Below are 26,706 nucleotides of genomic sequence, written 5' to 3'. Positions count from 1 at the left end.
GAATGAGAGTGAGGAATAAGGAGTATGGGATATATGAGGTTTCTTTTTATTTCTTTCTCTGGAGTTATGCAAATATTCTAAAAATGATCATGGTGATGAATACACAACTATGTGATGACATTGTGAGCCAATGAGTATACACCATGTATGGAATGTATGTGTGTGAAGATTTCTCAATAAAAATACTTTTAAAAAAAGAACAAGTGGAAGGAAGTTCACAGAAAAAGTTTAAAATGAGAGATACAATTTGGATATTTAATTGAAACCATGCAATTAAACATGCTTTCCTTCTCTGAGTATTTTACTTTGGTTGTTAGTTTTGTCTTTGCGGCATCATTTTATTTTGAAACCAAAAATATGATTTCTGAGCGCCGTCCGCCCAAGCGGAAGTTTCCGCGGGGCAACTGAGGAGTTTCTCCTCCAGAACAGCTACTAGGGGAGTAGAAACGATACAGAACACCTCCCGAAGCCACGACAGAGATAAAAAAGACAGCATACCCCATCCTGGAACGGCTGGCTGGCTGAGAGAACCCGCTCTGGTGAGATCGCCGAGGGGCGCGGGTTTCACCGGGCGGGGCGGCAAGTGGCCGGAGTCACTCCCTTCCCCCTTCCCGGGCTGGCTGGGAGAATTGGACAGGCGGTCCCCTCAAACTGCGGTGGCTGGCGCCCACACCAGGCGAGGCCCCCCAGACCAACTGAGAGAATTGGATCGGAAATTCCCAGGCCGCGGAGAACAGTGACGGGGGGGGGGCCCCTTCCAAACCCGTGACTCCCTGGGAACCGTGCACTCTCCCGGGAGGGCCGCTACGGCTGGCGCCCTCCCACCACGCTTGGCGCCCCGGGTCGACTAGGAAATTCGGACGGGTGCTTTCCCGGTCTGCGGCGGCCAGGGACCCTCCCCGCGTTCGGACCCCAGGCCGGCTGGCACTCTTCCAAGCCACTTCAGCTAGCGAACCTCCCGGACGGCGAGAGTTTTCCAAAGTTAAAGGACCCACAGCACCTTTTACTGGTGGGACCCGCAGACAAACATGTGCCACGAGCGCCACCTACTGGGCAGGATAAGAAAAACAGAACCCAGAGATTTCACAGAAAAATCTTCCAAAATTTGGATCCAACACCCAGGGAAATCTGTCTAAATGCGCAGACGCCAGCAGAAGATACCGGATCACGCTCAAAAAATTGAAAATATGGCCCAGTCAAAGGAACAAACCAATAGTTCAAATGAGATACAGGAGCTGAGACAACTAATGCTGAATATACGAACAGAAATGGAAAACCTCTTCAAAAACGAAATCGATAAATTGAGGGAGGACATGAAGAAGACAGGGGTTGAACAAAAAGAAGAAATAGAAAAACTGAAAAAACAAATCACAGAACTTATGGAAGTGAAAGACAAAGTAGAAAAGACGGAAAAAACAATGGATACCTACAATGATAGATTCAAAGAGACAGAAGATAGAATTAGTGATTTGAAGGATGGAACATCTGAATTCCAAAAACAAACAGAAACTATAGGGAAAAGAATGGAAAAATTTGAACAGGGTATCAGGGAACTCAAGGACAATATGAAGTGCACAAATATACGTGTTGTGGGTGTCCCAGAAGGAGAAGAGAAGGGAAAAGGAGGAGAAAAACTAATGGAAGAAATTATCACTGAAAATTTCCCAACTCTTATGAAAGACCTAAAATTACAGATCCAAGAAGTGCAGCGCACCCCAAAGAGATTAGACCCAAATAGGCGTTCTCCAAGACACTTACTAGTTAGAATGTCAGAGGTCAAAGAGAAAGAGAGGATCTTGAAAGCAGCAAGAGAAAAACAATCCATCACATACAAGGGAAACCCAATAAGACTATGTGTAGATTTCTCAGCAGAAACCATGGAGGCTAGAAGACAGTGGGATGATATATTTAAATTACTAAAAGAGAAAAAATGCCAACCAAGACTCCTATATCCAGCAAAATTGTCCTTCAAAAATGAGGGAGAAATTAAAACATTCTCAGACAAAAAGTCACTGAGAGAATTTGTGACCAAGAGACCAGCTCTGCAAGAAATACTAAAGGGAGCACTAGAGTCAGAAACGAAAAGACAGAAGAGAGAGGTATGGAGAAGAGTGTAGAAAGAAGGAAAGTCAGATATGATATATATAATACAAAAGGCAAAATGGTAGAGGAAAATATTATCCAAACAGTAATAACACTAAATGTTAATGGACTGAATTCCCCAATCAAAAGACATAGACTGGCAGAATGGATTAAAAAACAGGATCCTTCTATATGCTGTCTACAGGAAACACATCTTAGACCCAAAGATAAACATAGGTTGAAAGTGAAAGGCTGGGAAAAGATATTTCATGCAAATAACAACCAGAAAATAGCAGGAGTGGCTATACTAATATCCAACAAGTTAGACTTCAAATGTAAAACAGTTAAAAGAGACAAAGAAGGACACTATATACTAATAAAAGGAACAATTAAACAAGAAGACATAACAATCATAAATATTTACGCACCGAACCAGAATGCCCCAAAATACGTGAAGAATACACTGCAAACACTGAAAAGGAAAATAGACACAAATACCATAATAGTTGGAGACTTCAATTCACCACTCTCATCAATGGACAGAACATCTAGACAGAGGATCAATAAAGAAATAGAGAATCTGAATATTACTATAAATGAGCTAGACTTAACGGACATTTATAGGACATTACATCCCACAACAGCAGGATACACCTTTTTCTCAAGTGCTCATGGATCATTCTCAAAGATAGACCATATGCTGGGTCACAAAGCAAGTCTTAACAAATTTAAAAAGATTGAAATCATACACAACACTTTCTCGGATCATAAAGGAATGAAGTTGGAAATCAATAATACGCGGAGTGCCAGAAAATTCACAAATACGTGGAGGCTCAACAACACACTCTTAAACAACGAGTGGGTCAAAGAAGAAATTACAAGAGAAATTAGTAAATACCTCGAGGCGAATGAAAATGAAAACACAACATATTAAAACTTATGGGATGCAGCAAAGGCAGTGCTAAGAGGGAAATTTATTGCCCTAAATGCCTATATCAGAAAAGAAGAAAAGGCAAAAATGCAGGAATTAACTGTTCACTTGGAAGAACTGGAGAAAGAACAGCAAACTAATCCCAAAGCAAGCAAAAGGAAAGAAATAACGAAGATCAGAGCAGAAATAAATGAAATTGAAAACATGAAAACACTAGAGAAAATCAATAAGACCAGAAGTTGGTTCTATGAGAAAATCAATAAGATTGATGGGCCCTTATCAAGATTGACAAAAAGAAGAAGAGAGAGGATGCAAATAAATAAGATCAGAAATGGAAGAGGACACATAACTACTGACCTCACAGAAATAAAGGAGGTAATAACAGGATACTATGAACAACTTTACGCTAATAAATACAACAACTTAGATGAAATGGACGGGTTCCTGGAAAGACATGAACAACCAAATTTGACTCAAGAAGAAATAGATGACCTCAACAAACCAATCACAAGTAAAGAAATTGAATCAGTCATTCAAAAGCTTCCTAAAAAGAAAAGTCCAGGACCAGATGGCTTCACATGTGAATTCTATCAAACATTCCAGAAAGAATTAGTACCAACTCTCCTCAAACTCTTCAAAAAAATCGAAGTGGAGGGAAAACTACCTAATTCATTCTATGAAGCCAACATCACCCTCATACCAAAAACCAGGCAAAGATATTACAAAAAAAGAAAACTACAGACCAATCTCTCTAATGAATATAGATGCAAAAATCCTCAATAAAATTCTAGCAAATCGTATCCAACAACACATTAAAAGAATTATACATCATGACCAAGTAGGATTCATCCCAGGTATGCAAGGATGGTTCAACATAAGAAAATCAATTAATGTAATACACCATATCAACAAATCAAAGCAGAAAAGTCACATGATCATCTCAATTGATGCAGAGAGGGCATTTGACAAGATTCAACATCCTTTCCTGTTGAAAACACTTCAAAAGATAGGAATACAAGGGAACTTCCTTAAAATGATAGAGGGAATACATGAAAAACCCACAGCTAATATCATCCTCAGTGGGGAAAAATTGAAAACTTTCCCCCTAAGATCAGGAACAAGACAAGGATGTCCACTATCACCACTATTATTCAACATTGTGTTGGAGGTTCTAGCCAGAGCAATTAGACAAGAAAAAGAAATACAAGGCATCAAAATTGGAAAGGAAGAAGTAAAACTATCACTGTTTGCAGACGATATGATACTATACGTCGAAAACCCAGAAAAATCCACAACAAAACTACTAGAGCTAATAAATGAGTACAGCAAAGTAGCAGGTTACAAGATCAACATTCAAAAATCTGTAGCATTCCTATACACTAGTAATGAACAAGCTGAGGGGGAAATCAAGAAACGAATCCCATTTACAATTGCAACTAAATAAAATACCTAGGAATAAATTTAACTAAAGAGACAAAAAACCTATATAAAGAAAACTACAAAAAACTGTTAAAAGAAATCACAGAAGACCTAAATAGATGGAAGGGCATACCGTGTTCATGGATTGGAAGACTAAATATAGTTAAGATGTCAATCCTACCTAAATTGATTTACAGATTCAATGCAATACCAATCAAAATCCCAACAACTTATTTTTCAGAAATAGAAAAACCAATAAGCAAATTTATCTGGAAGGGCAGGGTGCCCCGAATTGCTAAAAACATCTTGAGGAAAAAAAATGAAGCTGGAGGTCTCGCACTGCCTGACTTTAAGGCATATTATGAAGCCACAGTGGTCAAAACAGCATGGTATTGGCATAAAGATAGATATATCGACCAATGGAATCGAAATGAGTGCTCAGATATAGACCCTCTCATCTATGGACACTTGATCTTTGATAAGGCAGTCAAGCCAACTCACCTGGGACAGAACAGTCTCTTCAATAAATGGTGCCTAGAGAACTCGATATCCATATGCAAAAGAATGAAAGAAGACCCATATCTCACACCCTATACAAAAGTTAACTCAAAATGGATCAAAGATCTAAACATTAGGTTTAAGACCATAAAACAGTTAGAGGAAAATGTAGGGAGATATCTTATGAATCTTACAACTGGAGGCGGTTTTATGGACCTTAAACCTAAAGCAAGAGCACTGAAGAAGGAAATAAATAAATGGGAGCTCCTCAAAATTAAACACTTTTGTGCATCAAAGAACTTCATCAAGAAAGTAGAAAGACAGCCTACACAATGGGAGACAATATTTGGAAACGACATATCAGATAAAGGTCTAGTATCCAGAATTTATAAAGAGATTGTTCAACTCAACAACAAAAAGACATCCAACCCAATTACAAAATGGGAAAAAGACTTGAACAGACACCTATCAGAAGAGGAAATACAAATGGCCAAAAGGCACATGAAGAGATGCTCAATGTCCCTGGCCATTAGAGAAATGCAAATCAAAACCACAATGAGATATCATCTCACACCCACCAGAATGGCCATTATCAACAAAACAGAAAATGACAAGTGCTGGAGAGGATGCGGAGAAAGAGGCACACTTATCCACTGTTGGTGGGAATGTCAAATGGTGCAACCACTGTGGAAGGCAGTTTGGCGGTTCCTCAAAAAGCTGAATATAGAATTGCCATACGACCCAGCAATACCATTGCTGGGTATCTACTCAAAGGACTTAAGGGCAAAGACACAAACGGACATTTGCACACCAATGTTTATAGCAGCATTATTTACAATTGCAAAGAGATGGAAACAGCCAAAATGTCCATCAACAGAAGAGTGGCTAAACAAGCTGTGGTATATACATACGATGGAATATTATGCAGCTTTAAGACAGGATAAACTTATGAAGCATGTAATAACATGGATGGACCTAGAGAACTTTATGCTGAGTGAGTCTAGCCAAAAACTAAAGGACAAATACTGTATGGTCCCACCGATGTGATGGACATTCGAGAATAAATTTGGAATATGTCATTGGTAACAGAGTCCAGCAGGAGGTAGAAACAGGGTAAGACAATGGGCAATTGGAGCTGAAGGGATACAGACTGTGCAACAGGACTAGATACAAAAACTCAAAAATGGACAGCACAATAACACCTAATTATAAAGTAATCATGTTAAAACACTGAATGAAGCTGCATTTGAGCTACAGGTTTTTGTTTTGCTTTGTTTTGTTTTGTTTTTACTATTATTACTTTTATTTTTTTCTCTATATTAACATTCTATATCTTTTTCGATTGTGTTGCTAGTTCTTCTAAACCGATGCAAATGTACTAAGAAACGATGATTATGCATCTATGTGATGATGTTAAGAATTACTGATTGCATATGTAGAATGGTATGATTTCTAAATGTTGGGTTAATTTCTTTTTTTCCGTTAATTAAAAAAAAAAAAAAAAGAGAAGGGGTAATTGGAGCTGAAAGGATACAGACTGTGCAACAGGACTGGATATAAAAACTCAGAAATGGACAGCACAATACTACCTAATTGTAATGCAATTATGTTAAAACATTGAATGAAGCTGCATGTGAGGTATAGGTTTTTTTTTTCTCTCTATTATCGTTTTAATTCTTATTCTGTTGTCTTTTTATTTCTTTTTCTAAATCGATGCAAATGTACTAAGAAATGATGAATATGCAACTATGTGATGATATTAAGAATTACTGATTATACATGTAGAATGGAATGATTTCTAAATATTTTGTTAATTTTTTTTAATTAATAAAAAAATATATGATTTTTTTTTTTTTAGGTAACTTTAATACCAGGTGCCCAAACACTTTAATAGTCCAATGTTGTGAAACTAAATTACTAAGCAACTTAAAAGTATTCAAGTTTTCTTCTTTGAAAAAAAAAGTCAAATATTTCCATAGTGGGAGCCTTTCTACATGAGATCACAGAAAAAGAATTCATTAATTTTCTCTTAGACAACCAGACTAGAGGCTAAAATCTTTGTGCAGAGAAGGGAAAGGGCATTCTTCTATTAAGTGTAGTAATGTTCTAGGGTTTTGTTTATAAAGCTCAACATAAATTACCATCTGTTAACCTGGAGTAGAAAGTTTTAATTGATATTTATGTAGTTCAGAACCAAGAGGCCTATGTGAAAATGCCACCCTATGATGATTTTCACACCCCTGGATCAATGCAATGCCATTCTTATTGAATAATGTCATGGGCTTGTTTCCCATGCACTTTCATTATACAAGCATTAGTTTCTGATATTGGGAATACATTTATATCTTTTATGATAAATTTCTAATTTATTTTTCCAAAAATAGAAAGAAAAAAACTCAGACTTTTTTAAAAATAAATAAACAGCAACTTCACCTAAGCACAGATTTTAAAATGCTCCAGATTCCTTTAATCACATTTAACTTATAGCAGACATGCTCTTCATTACTAATTCACTTATTTTTCCTTGATTAATTCTACTTACCTATAACCATATTCAAAGTTGCCTTATTATGTGGCTGGATCACTAGTTTACATAATTTTATGCATGTGGATTTTATTTGCTAGTTCAAATGCAAGATTTGAAGATAGGAACAGTTTATTTATTATATTCACTCAAATCTCTCCCTCCACCCCAACTTATTACTTTGCATATAACAGAAACTGAAAAGGCAATTCAACCTCTAAAATCATTAAACTGGCCCAAATTTATCCATACCAAAGTCACTCTAAGAATACTCATAATTTTATTTAAAAGTATATACTTCATCCGGTGCCTGAAAAAAAAGAAAAGAAAAGAAAGTATATACTTCATAAAATCCCCTTCTGATGCCTTTGTGATCTGAAGTGAATTCACATGCTTTCATCACATATTATGAAAACTCAACCTTCCTTAACCATTCTGAACCACTGGAAAAAATACTTTGTACTATTTTTTATAATGATGAGTTTTTAAACTAATTTCTACTTACTTTTTTTAAAAGAATTAAAATAAAGGGAAAACTTAGTGTCCACTTTCTCCCTAGAAAATGACATTTTATCAGCTGAGATGTGCACTTGAGTAGAAAGACAGGATGAGTTCACAATTCAGAGGGGAAATGTCTACAAGCACACAGTAACAGAGACCCACACAAGACCACGGGCCACAGTGCTAACCGGGAAGATCTATGAATGAGCGGCTGGGTCCAGCTCTTGGTAGTTAGCACAATTCTCTACAATGTACAGTCTGAAAGCAGAGAGTTCTGTTTTCCTCCCAAGCACCAAAGTCCTGAGCACACAGCAGTGGCTCAGTAAATGTGTACGGAATAAATATTGGTAGAACAAATGTACAGCACATAGTAAGTAGACTTTAGCAGGAAAAGAAGTAGAGAGAAGAACTGACCCAAGTTTGATTTTATTTTGAGATGACATTTCTTTCTGGTCATTATGTTTTACAAGGGACACAGACAAGCTATATATCTCTAGGGACAGGTGACCAAGAAGGTGGTAAGTAAAAAAAATCGAGTCATACAAGCCTACAGAAGATAAGGACTAAAGGCAAACAAGCTACCTGTAGCTGAGTTTGAAGGGTTGTCATATGAAAGAAGAAACAAACTTGATCTGGGTTGCTATGGAGTCGTGTTTCTTAAACCACAGGTCAAGACCCATTCTTGGGTCATATCATCAATTTAGGGGGTCACTGACTGGCATTCTTTAAATAAAATAAAGTAGATTAGAATTGCATCCAAAAAACAACAATAAAAGGTAAGCACTGATTTGTGAAACTCTAATTCAGTTATATGCATATAGATATTTTTTGGTATGTGTGTATACTGAGCTACAACGTAACATGTTTTTCAGTGCATGTTCTAGTTAAAAATACATGGAAAAACAGTGCTTTAGAAGCCTGTTCTTAACCATGACAATTTGAAATAAAGAGAAAAAAAAAGTAAATGTTTCACTCTCAAAGCTGAAGACTCATTATCAGTAGATATTCACAGAGATTGAGAGCTGAAAGAGATTGGACCACCTTGGTCCACTTATATCATTTCACTTGATCATAAAGATAAAGATACCTAAAACCCAACTGGTGGTTAGTGACAGAATCAGGACTGGGAGACTATTACTATATCACAATGACTCTAGCACAGGATGATGACCACATGCCAAGGACGTTGCACAAGGATTTTGGCAATAGTTGGAATGGAGAATCAAGTGACTTCCCTGGTTCCTATCAATTAAAATTCTTTGATTTAGAACCACAAGTACTGTGCATATCTCTCAACAATCAGATTTATAAGTTATTAGGATGAAAGGAAAATGGGGGCTAAATTACATCTATGTTATTACATTTAGAGCAAACATGATAAAAGCCATAAAGGGAAAAAAAAAGGCTCTTCTTCCAAAGTTTTAGAAGACATAAAAACAAGGAAAAATACTCTTTTGATAAAAATTATATAACCCCAAACAAAATCGAAGAAATTCCAACTGAGATGGGTTACAGAAAACTTGAAATAAAAATCTTTCAAATTGGAATTCCACTTGCCATGTTTTCCCCATAAAGAAAGGTTAACTCCTAATGTTCCCTAGTATCAGTAGCAAAAAGAAGCTTTAAGACCTGCCCATATAATTCTGACTACTCCCTCACATTCTCATTGTTCTAGTTTGCGAGCTGCCAGAATGCAACACCCCAGAGATGGATTGGCTTTTAATAAAAGGGGATTTATTTACTTAAAAATGTATTGTTCTTCAGAGGAAAGGCAGCTAACTTTCAACTGAGGTTCTTTCTTACATGGCAAGGCACAGGGCGATCTCTGCTGGCCTTCTCTCCAGGCCTCTCTGGTTCCAAAAACTTTCCCCAGGGTGATTGCTTTCTGCATCTCGAAAGGCCTGGGCTGAGCTGTGAGGGCTGAAATGAGGTAGGCTGAGCTGTGTGGGCTGTGCTATGTTGAGCTCTCATTTAAGCATTCAGCCAATTAAATCAAACATTACTCACTGCAGCAGGCACACCTCCTAGCCCACTGCAGATGTAATCAGCAACAGATGAGATTCACATGCCATTGGCTTGTGTCCACAGTAATAGAACTAGGCACCTTCAAATGGCCAAGTTGACACTTGAACCTAACTACCACACTCATCAACCTCCACTCCCTTTCATAAGAGAGTATAACATCTCCCTATAGGAAATCCCTCAAGAAAAAGCTCACTAGCCTTCATGAAAGACTAGCAAAGAACATTTAAAATTAGTTTATATTATTTCATGTTTTTAATTCATTGTCCAAGTTTGGGGCCCAACAAGGTAACTTGGTTTGGGGTAATCCTCTTTTCCCCAAACAAAACAAAACAAAATAAAACACATTTCCCAAATATAGAAGGAGAGGAAAAAGGATGGACTCTTCAATTTCCTTAATGTTTTATTCAAACCAACCAGTTCAAATAGTTGTGACTGGACCATGTCTAAAACTATAATTCTATAAACATGCATACAGTTACACAAACTTTCACCCATACATTGAACATGCAAGTCAAGAAGTCAGCTGCTAGAACAGGGTGGGTACTTTGACCTTAGATGACAACATCAATTATGCCAGATGCAGCTCTGCAATAAGCTAACTGTGGGTCTCCAACGGGTAATCAATCATGTGACTGCGGTCATTAATGGGCTTGAGGCCTGCCAAGTTTCACATGCCCAACAGTTACGAAACAGCTTCCTTTCCATGTGCTCAAAACAGACTAAAATTGCCTTATTTTTCTCAGTCCTCAAAGCATAGCCCATGCTAGAAAATAGCAAAGTAAGATACCTGTGACATCTTCCACAATGAAATTATCCTCTACAGCCAGAAGACAAGATTCTTTTTTCACAAGCAACAAATCTCACTGACTCTATTAACAAGACACCAACATGCAAAAGCTCTTTCATTTATTTATTTTTTTAGAGCAGGTGTACATTTACAAAAAATCATACAGAACTATAGTTTCCATATAATACACACACCCCTACAGTTTTCCCTGTTACTAACATTCTGCACTGAATACCTTATTATTACAACTGATGAAACCTTATTATAATACCATTACCTACAGTCTAGACTTTCCATTAGGGTTCACTCTTTGTACTGCACAGTGGAATTTTGTATTGTTGTTTTTATCCTGGTAACATATATACATCCCCAAAATTTTTCACTTTAACCACTTTCAAATATACATTTCAGTGGTGTTAATTACATTCACAATGTGCTACCATCACCACCATCCATAACCAAAACTTTTCTAAAACCCCAAACAGAAACTCTACACCAATCAGGAATTAAATATCTGTTCTCCACCCCCACCCCAGCCATAGCCCCTAATAACCTATATCCTAGTTTCTCAATGAATGGACACATGGGTTGCTTCTATCTGTTGGCAAGTGTGAATAATGCTGCAATAAACATGGGTGTGCAAGCATATGTTTGAGTCCATGCTTTCTATTATTTGGGGTATATACCCAGAAGAGGGATTGCTGGGTCACTTAACAGGTAAATGTACTATCAATACATCTTTTACAAGGTCATAACCAGAGAAAATTTTCTTCCAGTCATTATCTGTGATACACATCTTGCTCTAAGATAAAGCATAGCATTCTCCTCAATCCAGGAGAGAAGGCCTAGCTTCCAAAAAAGAGAACAGTTCTTAGGGGGTCACATGGTGGGGGCAGGGGACAAGGAAAAAAGCACAGAATAAATGTACTTTTATTTTGCTGCCTAAAATAATGAGAGCTTCTCAGTGAAGGGGACATAAACAAGGTCAGTTGACAAACTTATGCTGTAGAAGCATCACACCATTACAAGGCTGACTCAGTTTTAAAGTTGCGGTGAAAAAAGATGAACTTCAAGCACAAGATTATGAATCTAATTAACAGCACTGAATTATATATTTGAATGTAATTAAAGGGGAACTTTTAGGTTGTATAGATGTGACTAGAATTTAAAAAATAGGACTGTACACCACAGAGTGATCCCTATTACAAGTGATGGACTACAATTAGAGTAATTATAAAAATGTTCTTTCATGAGTTGTAAGCAAAAATAGTAGGATGGTATATGGAAACTGTATTTTATGCATGACTTCTGTAAACCTACAGCTTCTCTAATAAAAATGTTTTTAAAAAGGTAACTACAGAACATACTGTATAATGAACTGCATGAGAATAATTTATCAAATACATTTAAATAAGGCTCACCTGCTCCTTAACTCTCCATTAAGAGCATAAATATTGAGTACATGGGCAATGAGGCAGTTATAGTAAACACTCAACTACCCTTTATTCCACAAATAAACCATAATTCTCTTTTCAAAAAAGTCAAATCGCTTTCTAGTGATGTGGTTTCCCATTCAAAAATTAGTTTTGCCAAGTGGAAAAGTCAAAGTCCACAGCAACTAAATGATGCACCCAACTTCAAACCAAAGTTGGTGCCACAGCCAGGAAGGGGTAAATGTCACCTGCCATTCAATACTTTTTGCCTAAAAGTCCCAATCCACTTTCATACTCAGTTCTGGCTCTCTACTTTCGAACTTTGTAACTAACAAACAGGAGGTGGGCAAACAAGACCTGCTGAGAGCACCCGGCCACAATGATAATTCCCAATGTTTAGAGGCAACTTCTTTCCCTACAGAACTTTTAGCAGAGTTCCAGGCCTGTGTTAACACAGTAGCTAAGTAGTAGCACCTGGCCATAGTACTACAAGCCCTTCACTTAAACAAATGCTAAGTTCAATCTCATAAACAGAGAAAATGTCTGTTTTTTAACTGCTGAATGAGGGCACTGCAGACATATTTAATTATGTCTTTTAAGTGGCCAAGGTCCAAAACCAGCCACCATCTGGATGTTTGCTCGCCTGTATTTCAGATCTCCATCGGTGCTGATGGAAACAACCATTCTGGCCCTTTTCATCAACATAAAGAAAAGATTAAAATAATTAGGCTTAAGTGCCTCATAAAGGCTTAGATGAAAGCACATTAGAGGAGGCATCAATGTCATAGTTTATGTGGTCCCGTCTGAAATGAAACCTGGCTTTATTACCATTGGGTTTTCTTGATGTACTTTCATAGATGGGAGCTCTTTAGAAAAAAGATGAAGACAAGAGCTAAACACTTCTTAATGGCTGCATTTGACCTATAAAGTCCAATTTACTGTCTTATCACTCCTTGATGTTAAGCTTGAACAAGGAGCTGGACTCTTTACAAAACAAGAATGCTTCTACGAGGATGAAAGGCTTAAGGAAATGTAAAGGCAATTTTTGCTTGGTTACAAAGGAATTAACAAGGGGATGCCTCCAGATGTGGTAGGCAGACGATTTCTTACACTGGCGATCAAACAAGATTTTGTTATTAAACACCACGGGTTTTTACTTATTTATTTATTTTGGGGGGGTGCATGGTCCGGGAGTCGAACCCGGGTCTCCCACATGAAAGGCAAGCATTCTATCATTGAACCACCTGTGCACCCTAAACACTGGTTTTAAAACATCAATTATCTTATTTGTAAAAAATATCTTCACTCTCATTACCATCATTACTATCTAATCATACAACCACTGACTATCCTAATGAGGCTGAGATAATAACATAATGACAAAATGTCAAAGATGCTGTCAGTCCTCTGGGAAAACATAAACTACAAATTCTCCCAGGTCCCTCAGCCTCTGAAACTTCTCTGTACAGTACTGTACCCACTAGCTACATTTAACTATTTAAATTAATTTAAATTATATTAAATTTAAAATTATTTTCCTTTGCCACACTAGCCACATGGGATTCAAAACAGGAATAGTGATCATCATATTGGCTAAAGCAGATAGGACACTTCCATCAATTCAGAAAGTTCTACTGGACAGCACGACTCTTTCACTGAAGAAAATACAAGGAACAAGTATTTAGTATATGAGCTATCAGTACTTCACTTTATAAACCACTTTATAAACCAATGAGGCAACCCAGCAGAGTTGTTAAGAGCCAGTATGGAATTAGGAGCCAATTACTTAGACTCTCCATGGCTCTGTTTCCCCATCTGTAAAACAAGGGTAATTACAACCCCTATCTCAGAGGATTGTGGTGAGTATTAATAATCTTATACGTAAGTGGTCAGAATAGCAAGCACTGTGAAAATATTTGCTATTATTATTATTAAGCCCTACAGTATGCTTCAGAGCCTTAATAATGCTCACAGGCTTTTCTAGTTAACAAGTTCTGTATGAGAGACTGTCCGGAACAACTGGTCTCCATGTTATCTCGGGACACTTAAGAGAAATGGTAAGATTCATTAGCAAAATTTTCATTTGCCTTTTATTTTTTTTTTTTGACATGGGCAGGCACCAGGAATCAAAAGTGGGTCTCTGGCATGGCAGGCAAGAACTCTGCCTGAGCCACTGTGGCCTGCCCTCATTTGCCTTTTAAATTTTTTTCATTTATTTTTTATTAAAGAAGTTGTAGGTTTATGGAAAAATAATGCATAAAGTCTTTTAGATTTGATCATCTTTCACAAAATAGGCTCTTCACCTAGAATGAAAAATATTAACTTGGTTTTATTCATAGTGTTATCTATACTAAACATTATAATCAATTAATAGATCTTATGTTTGTGTGTGTCTGTATTATCCAGGTTATTTTTCCCAAATCAAGTTAAATTCATACCATAAGGATATTAAAATGGGTCACACAGGTGCATCCCTAAAGATAAATGAACCAATAAACCTTAGTCTGTAAAATCTTCCAAATTCTCCTCAATAACCGCTTGCATTTAACAAACACAGTCCTTGAATGGAAACCCACTTAATATTCAACTAACTTAAAATTCCAAATCAGTAGAGTCTAAATTAATGATTGCGTAGGCTAAGCTATACTGTATTTAACTTGTATGAAACAGCTGAGAAATGTAAGCAGTGAAAATACATAAAAACTTAAAAACATCATGCTCCCACACACAATAGTTCAAAAGTTTATAGAACATCTTTATTTTTTTCAATAAGAAGCATTTTTTAAAGTTTGAAAAATAGGTTGATTTCTACTACACCAAAACAAGCATCTGTCTGTTACTATATATAACTCTTTCCCCATTTAAGAAAAAGAAAATGAAGTTTGTCAGTCAAAAACAAGTTGTTTTTTCAAAAACAACTTGAAAAGTGCTAATTAGTTAGAAATTACATAATCCTAACCATTAATTCTATGTAGCAAAAATTCCAATATTTCATTTGGAAAACTTTTTGTTTTAAATTAGAAGAAAATACTTATGAAAGTTCTTACTTGAAAAAATAATGAAATACTTATATATGAAACCATCTGGAATTTGACTCAAAACAATACGTAGTAAGGAATGGATAGGGATCTAGATGAAACAAGAAGACCAGGAGTTGATGGTTGTTAGTTTGGGTGACAAGTATATGGTATCCACTACTATTCTCTAATTTTATGTAAGTTCAAAAATTTCAATTACAATCTTAGAAAACAAAAACCTTATCTATGAAGCATGGATTTTTTGTTTGTTTTCTTAAAGTAAAAGGTAAATGTTAGAAGTCATAATAAATGTGCATCAATTTCACAGTGAGTAGAGTGCTACAGTCATTTCCCCACTCTGCAGTCACTACAGGAAGGATAAGAATTTATGAATTTCCAAATAACTGTATGCCCAAAAGAGTATTAATTCTTTCACAGAACTTGGTTTTGGATTTTATTTGTATCTTTCTTCATTTCACCAATTCCACAGAGAGAAAACCACAGGGTAGATTAGCTAACACACTCCAGAAACAGCCAAAGGTCTTATTTTGATAGAATAATTCTTAAGTATAGGATGTACCCTTTTCTTTTTTTTTAAAGGTCTTCAAGAGGTTGCATTCTATTGGTGGACCCAGCACTAAATCACCTGAAATTAAACAATTACAGTAACTTGAATGATTTCTAATTCCATGTGCATTTTTAAAAAGAATGTCAAAAAAAATGAATGTCAAATGGTTTATTTATTTTGGACATCGTCCATGATGATCAATGGATAGAGGGAGCCAAAGCGTACAAAGACTGAGGAAGCCAAAAGGCGAACCCTGCGTGATAAAGATATTTATGAATACTGTGTGGCTACAAAAAGGAATGACATCGTAAGGTACCCAACAAACTGAATGAACATTAGGGACAACGTGTTGGGCAAAATAAGCCAGAAATAAAAGAAAAATTATGCTATGGTCTCTTTCAGAAACACTTAAAAGAAAACTGAAGCCTAGACTATAAGCTCTTGTAACAGCCACACAGTTCAAAGTTGTACTTTTCTAGACGCTGAGACACTGAGTTTATGTGTATAAACTGGTATTTCCCTGAAACTTTGAGTACCTTGGTGACACCTATGACTCAGAGATGATAAAAAACAAATGTCAAAATATTCTAATAGCACAATTTGGGAAAAGCATTAGCATGATAAAAATATTTTAATGTTCATATCATTTTAAAAGTCTGCAAGCTATGCACTTACAGATTTTCAGTTAAATGTTACTCATTTTGAGACAATATTTTGCCCTGAAAAAAGAGAGGGGCCTGGAATCTGGAAAATGGAATCCTGGCCTAATTTCTCCCCTTACTTCCCTGAAAGGCACACTCTCCTCAGGTTAGGTTTGAAATTGTGACAATACCCAATTTATTTGCCTCACAGGACCACTGTGAAAACGATGAGATAGATCATATATAGAAAACTGCTTTGTAAATAAAGTGCTATTTAACTTTTTTTTCTTTTTTTGTATGGGCAGGCACAAGGGTCTCTGGCATGGCAGGCAAGAAAATAAAGTGCTATTTAAATATAAGACATCAACTTATAAATGGTTTTGGTAGCCTCTCTAAAATAGTCTCAGGCTATTCCCATACTAGAATCAGAAACATAAAAGAGCCAATTAAATGAAGATGACTAAGTGGAACTGTCAGCCAAATTCACAACTCCCTCCGGGTGCTGATGAAACAAGAGCCACCCAGCTAGAGCATCGAGGCACAACCTCGGAGAGGCCTCCAGGACACTGTGACAAGTCCAACTGGAGTGAAAAGGGTTCAGAAACTGAGGCCAACCAGACCAAAAGCAAGAGAAGAATATAATGACTGACTTAAAAAATCCACCAGTTATTGGAAGATTTCAATTTCTGCCTAAATGTCATTACTGTATTTGCTCACTCTAGCCACATAAAAACTACAAAACATTTTACTTAGCTAAATAAAATACATAAATGAATACAGAAGAGCCTCTCTTTGTTCTCATTAAGATGAGATACCCATCAAGACTCAATGGCCGATTAACAAAATGTGGTATATGCATATAATGGAATATAATGCAGCAGTAAGATGAAATGATGTCCTGAAGCACATGACAAGGGGTAGATATTGTTGCATGATTTCACTTTCATGAAAATGGTAAAGGTAAAATCAGAGGTTTATAATACATAATATAGGGGACATAGTTCTTGCATGAACTACTACAAAGGTATGAATCCTGTACAGAGTGCATAATTTCAGGGCATAGAAGGGAAACTGCTATTGCATGTTATAGGCTATGCTTAAAGGAAAACATCAATCAGATCAGTGGTACCTAATGGGGGAAGGAACAAGAGTTAGAGGGTCTGGATTTTTTATTTGGTGAAGGTGTGGTTTTTTTGGTTGTCTCTCTCTTGAGAACAATGAAATTATCTAAAATTGAGAGTGTCAATGGACTGTTGACTTTGGACATTATACATGAGAATCAGTAGATGGGGGGTGGCTGAAAGATGCACTGACTGAGAAGCAGATTGGCAAATGATGGTTTATACATATGCTATAACACTGTGCTGCTAAAAATAGGAACAGAGTTGTAAGGCATGGAATGATGTGAATGAACCTGTGGGACATTTGGTGAAGCAAAATAAGCCAGAAATAAAAGAGCAAATATTGTATGACCTCAGCTTAGACTACCTATAAGCAAGCCTAAGAGTTATTTCTGGAGGAACTCTGTTGTTGCTCAGACATGGCCTCAGTCTCTGTAAGCCCAACTATGCAAGTGAAATCATTGCCCTCCCCCCTACGTGGGACATGACATGCAGGGGTGAAAGTCTCCCTGGAGACAAGGGAGATGACTCCCAGGGATGAATCCAGACCTGGCACCGTGGGATCAACAATTCCATCCTGACCAAAAGGGGGCAAAGAAGTGTAATTAATAAAGTTTTAGAGGCAGAGAGAGTTCCAATAGAGTCAAGAAGCTACCCTGGAGGTTGCTCTTACACAAGCTTCAGTTAGACCTCGCTACCTCTCATAACATGCCAACCCCCAACCAGGACAATTCCAGCCAATCCTAAAGAACACCTACGGCAAGTTATAAGATTCCACAAGGGTTCCAGGCACTAGAGTAACTTGCCAGAAACCTACAACCTCCAGATGGGCCCCTGGTCCAGATAAGTCCTGAAACCTAGCCCAGCCTCTCCAGAACATCAGATAGTTTCATCTCCCTACTCCATATTAGTGACAGACCCTTACAATATCAGAAATTTAGAATTGCCATAGCCCAAACTACCCCAAAGAGAGGTATGGAAAGATCAAAGGGGTGATGGTAGAATTATGCATAGAAGATAGGACTTAACAAATGAATATGAATGCTGAATCATTAAACTGATCTCTCTTTTAGTCTCCAGTATTTTAGAGCTAGAAGTAAAAAACCTAAAATTGTGAAACTGTAATCCATGTCAAAGTCTGAAATATGTTCCACAATTAATTGTCATGCTATGCTTTGAAATTTATAGCTTTTTTGTATATATGCTATTGTTCACCAAAAAAGAAGGGGAAAAAAGTCAACTGTGATGATAAAAAAAAAAGTATTTAAGGGCCACGGTGGCTCAGCAGGTAAGAATGCTTGCCTGCCATGCCTGAGGACCCGGGTTCGATTCCTGGTGCCTGCCCACGTTAAAAAAAAAAGTATTTAAGCCCTATAGCCTCCTATATTCTGGAGGAGCCAGAAAAATATGAGAGGATCATATGGTAGCCCATGACATACTCTGGGATCTATCCTGTAACCACTCTTTGAAAAGTGCTTTGAAAACTATTGCTTTTTTATTTCTTCACTTTGTATATATGTTATACTATACAATAAAAAAAAGTTTAAAAACATATATATTGTATGATCACAGAAAATACTTGCAAGAAAACTAGGGGCCTAGATTATAAGCTCATAGTAGTCACATTTAGTTTGGAGCCATAACTGTTACTCTAGGTTTTGAGAGGCTGTTTTATGTATATATAAAGAGTCACCTCTTTGTGGCTCAGATGTGGCCTCACTCTCTCTAAGCCCAACTCTGCAAGTGAAAACACTGCTCTCCCCACTACGTAAGACATGACACCAAGGGGTGAAAGTCTTCCTGGCAGCATGGGAGATGACTCCCAGAGATAAGCCAGGCCCTGGCACCGTGGGGTCAACTAAGCCATCCTGACCAAAAACGGGAAAAGAAGTGTAACAAATAAGGATCAGTGGCTGAAAGAGTTCAAATAGAGCCAAGGCTACTCTGGAGGTCATTCTTACATAAGCTTCAGTTAGACAGCGCTACGTATCATAACTTGTCAAACCCCAACCAAAACCATTTCAGCCAATCCTAAAGAATACCTAGGGCAATATATAAGATTCTACAAAGGTTCCATGCACTAGGGTAACTTTCCAGAAACCTACAATCTCCAGATGGGTCCCTGGATCAGAAAAGTCCTGAAATGCAGAGGGGACAGTCTTCCCAGAACATTAGCTAGTTCCATCTCCCTACAGCCCGGCTTCCAAATGAAAAAGTTAGAAGGGGCATAGCACAAATACCCCTAAAGAGTGAGAGAAAGATCAAAGGTGACGGTGGAGTTATACAGAGAAGGTAGGGTTTACAAACAAGTAAGATTGCTGAATCATTCTACTGATATTTCTTTTAGTCTCCAGTGTCTTGGAGCAGCTAGAAGTAAAAACCTAAAGTTGTGGAACTGTTACCCATATCGAACTCTGAAATCTGCTCTACAATTAATTGTTGCAATGTGCTTTGAAATTTGTTGCTTTTTTGCATATATATTATTTTTCACAAAAAAAGAGAAGGAAGTATAACAGAGAAGATAGGATTTAACAAATGAGTATGACTGCTGAATCATTATATTGGTATTTCTTTTGGTCTCCAGTATTGTGATAGTTAGATTCAGGTGTCAATTTGGCTAGGTGAAGGTGCCTAGTTCTGTTGCTGGGAACACGAGCCAATGGCATGTGAACCTCATCTGTTGCTGATTACATCTGCAGTGGGCTAGGAGGCATGCCTGCTGTAATAAATGATGTTTGATTTAATTGGCCAGTGCTTAAATGAGACAGCACAACGTAGCACAGTTCAAGCAGCTCAGCATACTTCATCTCAGCACTCGCACCTCAGCCCACACCTTTGGAGATACAGAAAGGAATCACCCTGGGGAAAGCTGTTGGAACCCAGAGGCCTGGAGAGAAGGCCAGCAGAGATCACCCTGTGCCTTCCCATGTAAGAAAGAACCTCAATTGAAAGTTAGCTGCCTTTCCTCTGAAGAACTAACGAAATAAATCCCCTTTTATTAAAAGCCAAACTGTCTCCAGTGTGTTGCATTCCAGTAGCTAGGAAACTAGAACAAGTGTTTTGGAGCAGCTAAAAGAAAAAATGAAAAATCATGGAACTGTAACCCATACCAAACTTTAAAATCTATTTTATGACTGCTTGTTACAACGTACTGGGAAATTTATTGCTTTTTTGTAAATATGTTATATATGTCACAAATAAGAAAAAAAAACATAAAATTAAAAAAAACTCAGTGGCCAAACGTAAGACCATCTCCTGAGCCTTAAATGCAGTTACCCACCTGCTATTCTCCTGGGAACATGGGTGAAGGGGTAAAGGCAAAAACTGACTGACAGGGCTAGTAAATTTCACCAAGCAGTTGCCAGGAGAAAAAAGCTGAAAGCGACATTTTGAGGCAAAGGCACAAGAAGTTGACCCAAGAACATGAACTATACAACAGAAAAGATTTACAAGGGAATATGGGGTTTCAGGAAGGGGATGATCTATGTTCTCTCTTGCCCCACACAACGTACCTGAGGATCACAACTGCCTGGGTTCAAATCCTGCCTCTGCAGCTTACTAGCTTTTAACATCCTGGTGCCTCAGGCTTTTCATTCACAAAAAAGCAGATGGAGCTGTGAAGATTAAATGTAAAGCACTTAAAACAGTGCCCAACCATGTTTATTATTTTTATTCAATTTCCCTACAAAACAGTTTAATTGTTTCTTGTTATTAATGAGCACTCCTCAAAAAAACATTCTGGCCCAAATATTTGGTCAGCGGTTCAGAAGGACAGAACTACAGATTAACTAAAGTAAACAGTTTGAGGAAATACAGGTGGAGAATTGATAGTAGGGGAGTCGTTCTCAGGCCAGTCACTTCTAATTTTTATCTTCTTTAAAGTGTTTCTTCAGCATCAGCTCTGACTCTGGAAATATAGGAGGTGAGCTCAGAGTCCCAGTCCCATGGATATAAAGAAGATAACTGATGACCCCAGAGTGTAAAATGAAAGTAGAAGCATCCAAAAGAGCGAGGGAAGATACAGATGGGCCCAGGGATGGCCTGGGAGCAGGACCCGAGAGCTGAATCAGGCCTTGGGCCAAGGTGCAAGGCTGCAGCAACCCAGGCTGGGGGTATGCGGGGCTGGGAGGGCATGGAGAGACGTGGGGACCACAGGGGGCCCCAGGAGCCCGTGGGCAGTGCCACGGGTGTGGTCTGCAACAGGAACAGTGCCAGAGCCTGCATGTGTGGGATATTTAAATAAGTATTTAACCATTAGTTCCCAAATGAACTTTCTTCAAAACGAACCACAGGGGAAAGCCCCTAAAATGTATTTAAAAAGTCATGAGACGGTGGTACTGTACCGTAATGTAATTACTAAAGCCGAGGGCAAGCTGCTGGAAAGGGGAAGCCTAGAGCTGTGTATGTCCCCAGAAGGAGAGCCAGAGGATAAAAACAAGGACTGTACAACACAGCAAAACCTAGAGCACACAATGATCCTGGTTAACTGTATAAATATAAGAAAGTTCTTACATGAACTAGAACAAACACATGTCACTATAAACAAGGCATTTTTATTAATAATAGGGTGGCACACAGGGAAAAAGTACAATTAATGCAAACTAAGGTCTACAGTAAACAGTAACACTGTAATATTCTGGCATGAATGGTAACAAAGGCACTATACCAAAGCTAAGTGTCAGTAGTAGGGGGATATATGGAGTAATGGGATTTTTTTTTTTCTTCAGAAGAAATGAGAATGGTTCTCACATTAATTGTAGCAGTGAAGAATAACTATATGATTATACCAAGAACTGATTATACACTTAGTTTCAATTATATGTTGTATAAATAAAACTGGTTAAAAAAAACCATAATAATGGGGAAGGATAAGGGGTACAGGATGTTTGGGATTTTCTTTTTAATGTCTTTTTTGGGAGCAATGAAAATGTTCTAAATTATATGGTAATGATCACAACTATGAGATGCTACTATGAGCCAATGATTGTATGCTTTGGATGGATTATATGGTGTGTGAATATATCTCAATAAAATTGCATTTTAAAAAATGTCACGTCGGGCGGGCCGCGGTGGCTCAGCGGGCAAAGTGCTTGCCTGCTATGCCGGAGGACCTCGGTTCGATTCCCGGCCCCAGCCCATGTAACAAAAAACGGAAAAACAAAATACAATAAAACAAGAAAATGTTTAAAGATGTTTCCCTTTCTTCCTTCTTTCCTTCCTTCTATCCTTCCTTCCTTCTCTCTGTCTTTCCTTTAAAAAAAAAAAAAAAAAAAAAAAAATGTCACGAGAGCTTGTAAAAGGAAAGGTTCGTTTCCTAGGTCCATGAATGAGTCTGTGTTCTGTGGGACTAACTCCTAGACCACAAGTCCCAAAGACTCTTAATAGGTCTGCTAAATAAATTTTTTCAAGGGCAATAGCTTTATTTCATTCCAGTGATACAGATGTAAAGACTGTACCAAAAGCCACTAGAGATTCTGTTTCACAAAGGAAACTCAACGTAATTGAATGCTATGATTCATGATGATTGTCTTTTAAATATATATATTTGAAATATATAACATTTCATATATATAAAAAATAAATATATATAACACTTAGAAAATGTACTCTTATGATTTTATGAATTTTTTATAAAACAGTAGTAATGTTTCATTTATAACTGTAATAAAGTAATTAAAACAAAAAAAAAGCAGAGCCACACTCTGGTGTCTTTGTGATTGCGGAAAAACCCCATAGGTCAGATTTACATCAAGTCAGATAAACCCGACCCCACACCATTTTTATCCTTCACATCAAAAAGCCAGTAAGACTTCAAAAAGCACATCAACTACAGTAGGCTGGTCCTGCAGTTAAGGAGCTATCTCAAAAGTACCAATGACCTAATTATAATATCAGATAACATATAGAGAAAAATACTACTATCTGAATAATATCTAAACAGTAGAGATTTTAAAAGAGAAGAAAATTAAGCAGCAGGACCATAGCAGCCTAGAGCAGGGTTCGGGAAGCCCACGGAAGTCTGCATGAGGGGAGGAGATGCTGGCCGAGCCTTAGGTCTGCAGAGGGGACAAAGAGCATCTGCTTAAAAGCCACCCACCTAAGGCAGGACTTGGGAAGAGCTACAAGCTGAGGAAAGCACGAGCTGGCACAAGCCCTGCAAACCTGCACTGTGGAAATACTGTACATTAGCTACTGAATGACAACAAAAATCTTTGCAACTGTCCATTAAAAGTGCCTCCAAAAGAAACCTACCTATGTCAAACACCAGTGCAATCAGAGTACAGTAATCAAAATTACTGACTTTTTTTTGTTTTCAATTTATGCACCAAAATCTCAAAACAGATAAAAATTCCTTTCTGTGGGATGCAACTTAATGTCACTTCCCATGTGTAACATTTTCTTTGAAAACATAAAACTCTGTTAATGTTCTTCAAACTCCTCAAGTTATTCAATAACCACAAGCAGTCTGGGAGAAACAGCACATAGGTTCAGGCCTTAATCTGGGTCTTGTGACCAAGCCTGATTAAAAGGCTCAACTCAGACCAGCCCCAAGTTTCTCAGAGGAAATTAAGCTTGACTTCTTGAAGCCTGTAGTCACCTCTGCCCCGGAAGGGCAGGAAATGTGTATCAAATTTCTCCAAAACAGTGTGTGAACAGACTAGAGAAGGGAGCTACCTAGTGACTACCCAGCACAGATTGCTACCTCTCCAGTCTCAGTTTTCACATCTGTAAAATAGGAATCACATCATTTCCCTTCCAGGGTTGATAAGGTCACATGTAAAACTAAAAAGAAGCACTAGTGCCCAGACCGGCCCTGACTGCTTACCTCCCCAGGACCACCCCCCACTCACATTGGACACCCAGACTTCGTGGCTGCCCAGCAGCCACAGAATCATGAGGAAACACTGAAAGGAGATGAAGTAATGCCTACTAGCTCCCATCAGGAGATGGGCAGATGATAGACACAGGACAGCCACTAAATAACAGTTATGGGCTAACACCAGGTTGCCAGATAAGCACATGTAACCCAAATGAAATTCATTTTCAAGTTAGCTAGAACGGTCTTGGTACATCTCTATATTCCAGTTCTTCATTTGTCCTTTGTAAATGCTAAACGGTAGGGAGTGGAGGGTTCTCTGAGGTTGGCAGAGCAACTGTATTGACCACACAGCATACCTCTAGTTCACTGTCACTGGGGACAAAGGTACTCCAAACATTGGATTCCATAACTTTAAAGCAACACGTTCTCCCCCATACTCCCTCTGAAACAAAAACTTTGTAGAGGGATAAAGCGGAAAGCCAGTGTTCTAATACCAACATGACAAGACCAATTCCATCACTGCACTATACTTTCTGACTTCCAACACTGCACTATACTTTCTGACTTCAGTACAAAAATCTTTTCTGACCATCTGGAGCTGCTCCAGGCATGAGGCCAAAGCTCTGTAATTCCTTTTCAAAGTAAATGACAGATCAGTAACTGCCACGTTGCTAATGCACAGCCAAAAGGGAACACCTCATATCCTATTTGGTGCTCCCTGGAGTTACATACTTGTAGGAAAAACAAAGTGCTTCCAAATAAATCTGCCCACTTTTCAATATTCCAAACTGAACAGCAATCATGTCACTTCAGAACAAGCTGGCATTTTATCGGGTATGATCCTACTACCCTATTCCACCAGCAGGAAGTAAGACCTTCTACAACTTTCACCAAAGAGAGGCATCTCTAAACTAGAATGAAGACTTTCTATGTCAGTTAACATCTCCTTACTCCAAAAACGGCACATGAGAGTCAACCAGAAATTTTAAGTGTATAGCCTCTGCAGGGGCTGAGAAAGACGTCCATAATGTAATAAACAGACGTGAACTAGAGGTCAATGGTGACTATAAAGTTGGTAGAGACTTCTTTTTAAACTCCAATGACCAACAGGACCACGCTCTTTGATTAAACTAAAGAGCTGTAGCACAGAGACTTCCCTGGTGCCAGTATTGAAAATCAAAGCTCTAAACATCTCTGTCAAAAAGAATGTAAATCTGGAAAGTACAAAACCAATTTCATGTAATATGTCACTGATAGCAAAAGCAACTTGAAAGCTGAGAGGCTTAAATTTGGTAATCTCCCCCTGAAGCATGCTGAGTAGAAAGATGTTAACCAGCAATGGCTAAGGACTTCCTGCATAAACTATTTTCCAGATTTCAAAGAAATGAAAGTTATCTCTGAAGTCACACTTTCTCCATGGGTAATCATCTTATTCTTTTATAAATAAACCATTTTAAACTTACCATCTGAAAGTTTATCTGGTAGCAGATTCTCTTAAAAAGTTAAGCTATAAGGAATTTTATAGATGAGTAAAATATACTAGCTTTGCGTTGATTATAAAATTAAAATGTATAATGCTTAAATTGAACAGAACTTCTATTTGGGATGATGAAAATGTTTGGGTAATAGACAGTGGTAATGGGAGCACAATAACTGTGAACATAATTAGCAGCACTGAATTTTGCATTTGAATGTGGTTAAAAGGGGAAATTGTAGGTTGTAATATATGTTACCAGAATAAATTTTTTTAAAAAACCAAAGCCATAGGAATACACAATACAAACAGGGAACCCAGTGTAAACCACAGACTATAGTTATTATAATAATATTCTTTCATCAATTGTAACAAATATACTACATTAATGCAAGGTACTAATAATGGGCAGGTATATGTGAACTTAGTATTTGCTGTATGGTTTTTCGGTAAACTTACAAATTCTCAAATTAAAAAAAAACTAAACTGCAGACAGATTACAAACAAAAGATCTACAAAAGGCAAAACTGGGTCTCATCCTTAGGTTGAAAAAACTACTCCTGGTGGAAAAATTCACAGATTCAGAATAAGAGCGCTGGAACAGGCACTGGGGTTTATCCCCACCCTGATTTTTACCAAGTTTACCTCTTTAGAGATGCTCTTTTTTGGTCTTTAATGAAGCATGTAATCATAACTAAATTAATGGTATCTGAATGTCCTGAGCCAATTCCAAATGGTATCCTTGTATCCTACCCTGAACAGGATCAGCGATCTTATCAGGCAAAGTCACAGAGAATTCAGGGTCATGGTAGAGGAAAAAGAGCAGATTCCTCATCACAAGATTAAATAAGCATTCTGTGTCTTC

General features: G+C 37.7%; 1 protein-coding gene across 8 annotated transcripts in view; it reads right to left on the bottom strand.

The window, feature by feature from the left end:
- The window catches only part of FNDC3B (fibronectin type III domain containing 3B), a 397,533-nt gene that overhangs the window by 349,530 nt on the left and 21,297 nt on the right, over positions 1-26,706 (bottom strand). The window contains exon 2 of one of the 8 annotated variants that reach the window (XM_077161047.1): positions 21,060-21,161. The exons of the other annotated variants lie outside the window; for them this stretch is intronic. The gene's annotated coding sequence lies outside the window, so the exon portion shown is untranslated. The remainder of the gene's footprint in view (positions 1-21,059; positions 21,162-26,706) is intronic. 8 annotated transcript variants of the gene reach the window in all.

The sequence above is a fragment of the Tamandua tetradactyla genome, chromosome 5, assembly GCF_023851605.1.
Source record: "Tamandua tetradactyla isolate mTamTet1 chromosome 5, mTamTet1.pri, whole genome shotgun sequence".
NCBI lineage: Eukaryota > Metazoa > Chordata > Mammalia > Pilosa > Myrmecophagidae > Tamandua > Tamandua tetradactyla.
This window is presented reverse-complemented; position numbering and strand designations above follow the sequence as displayed.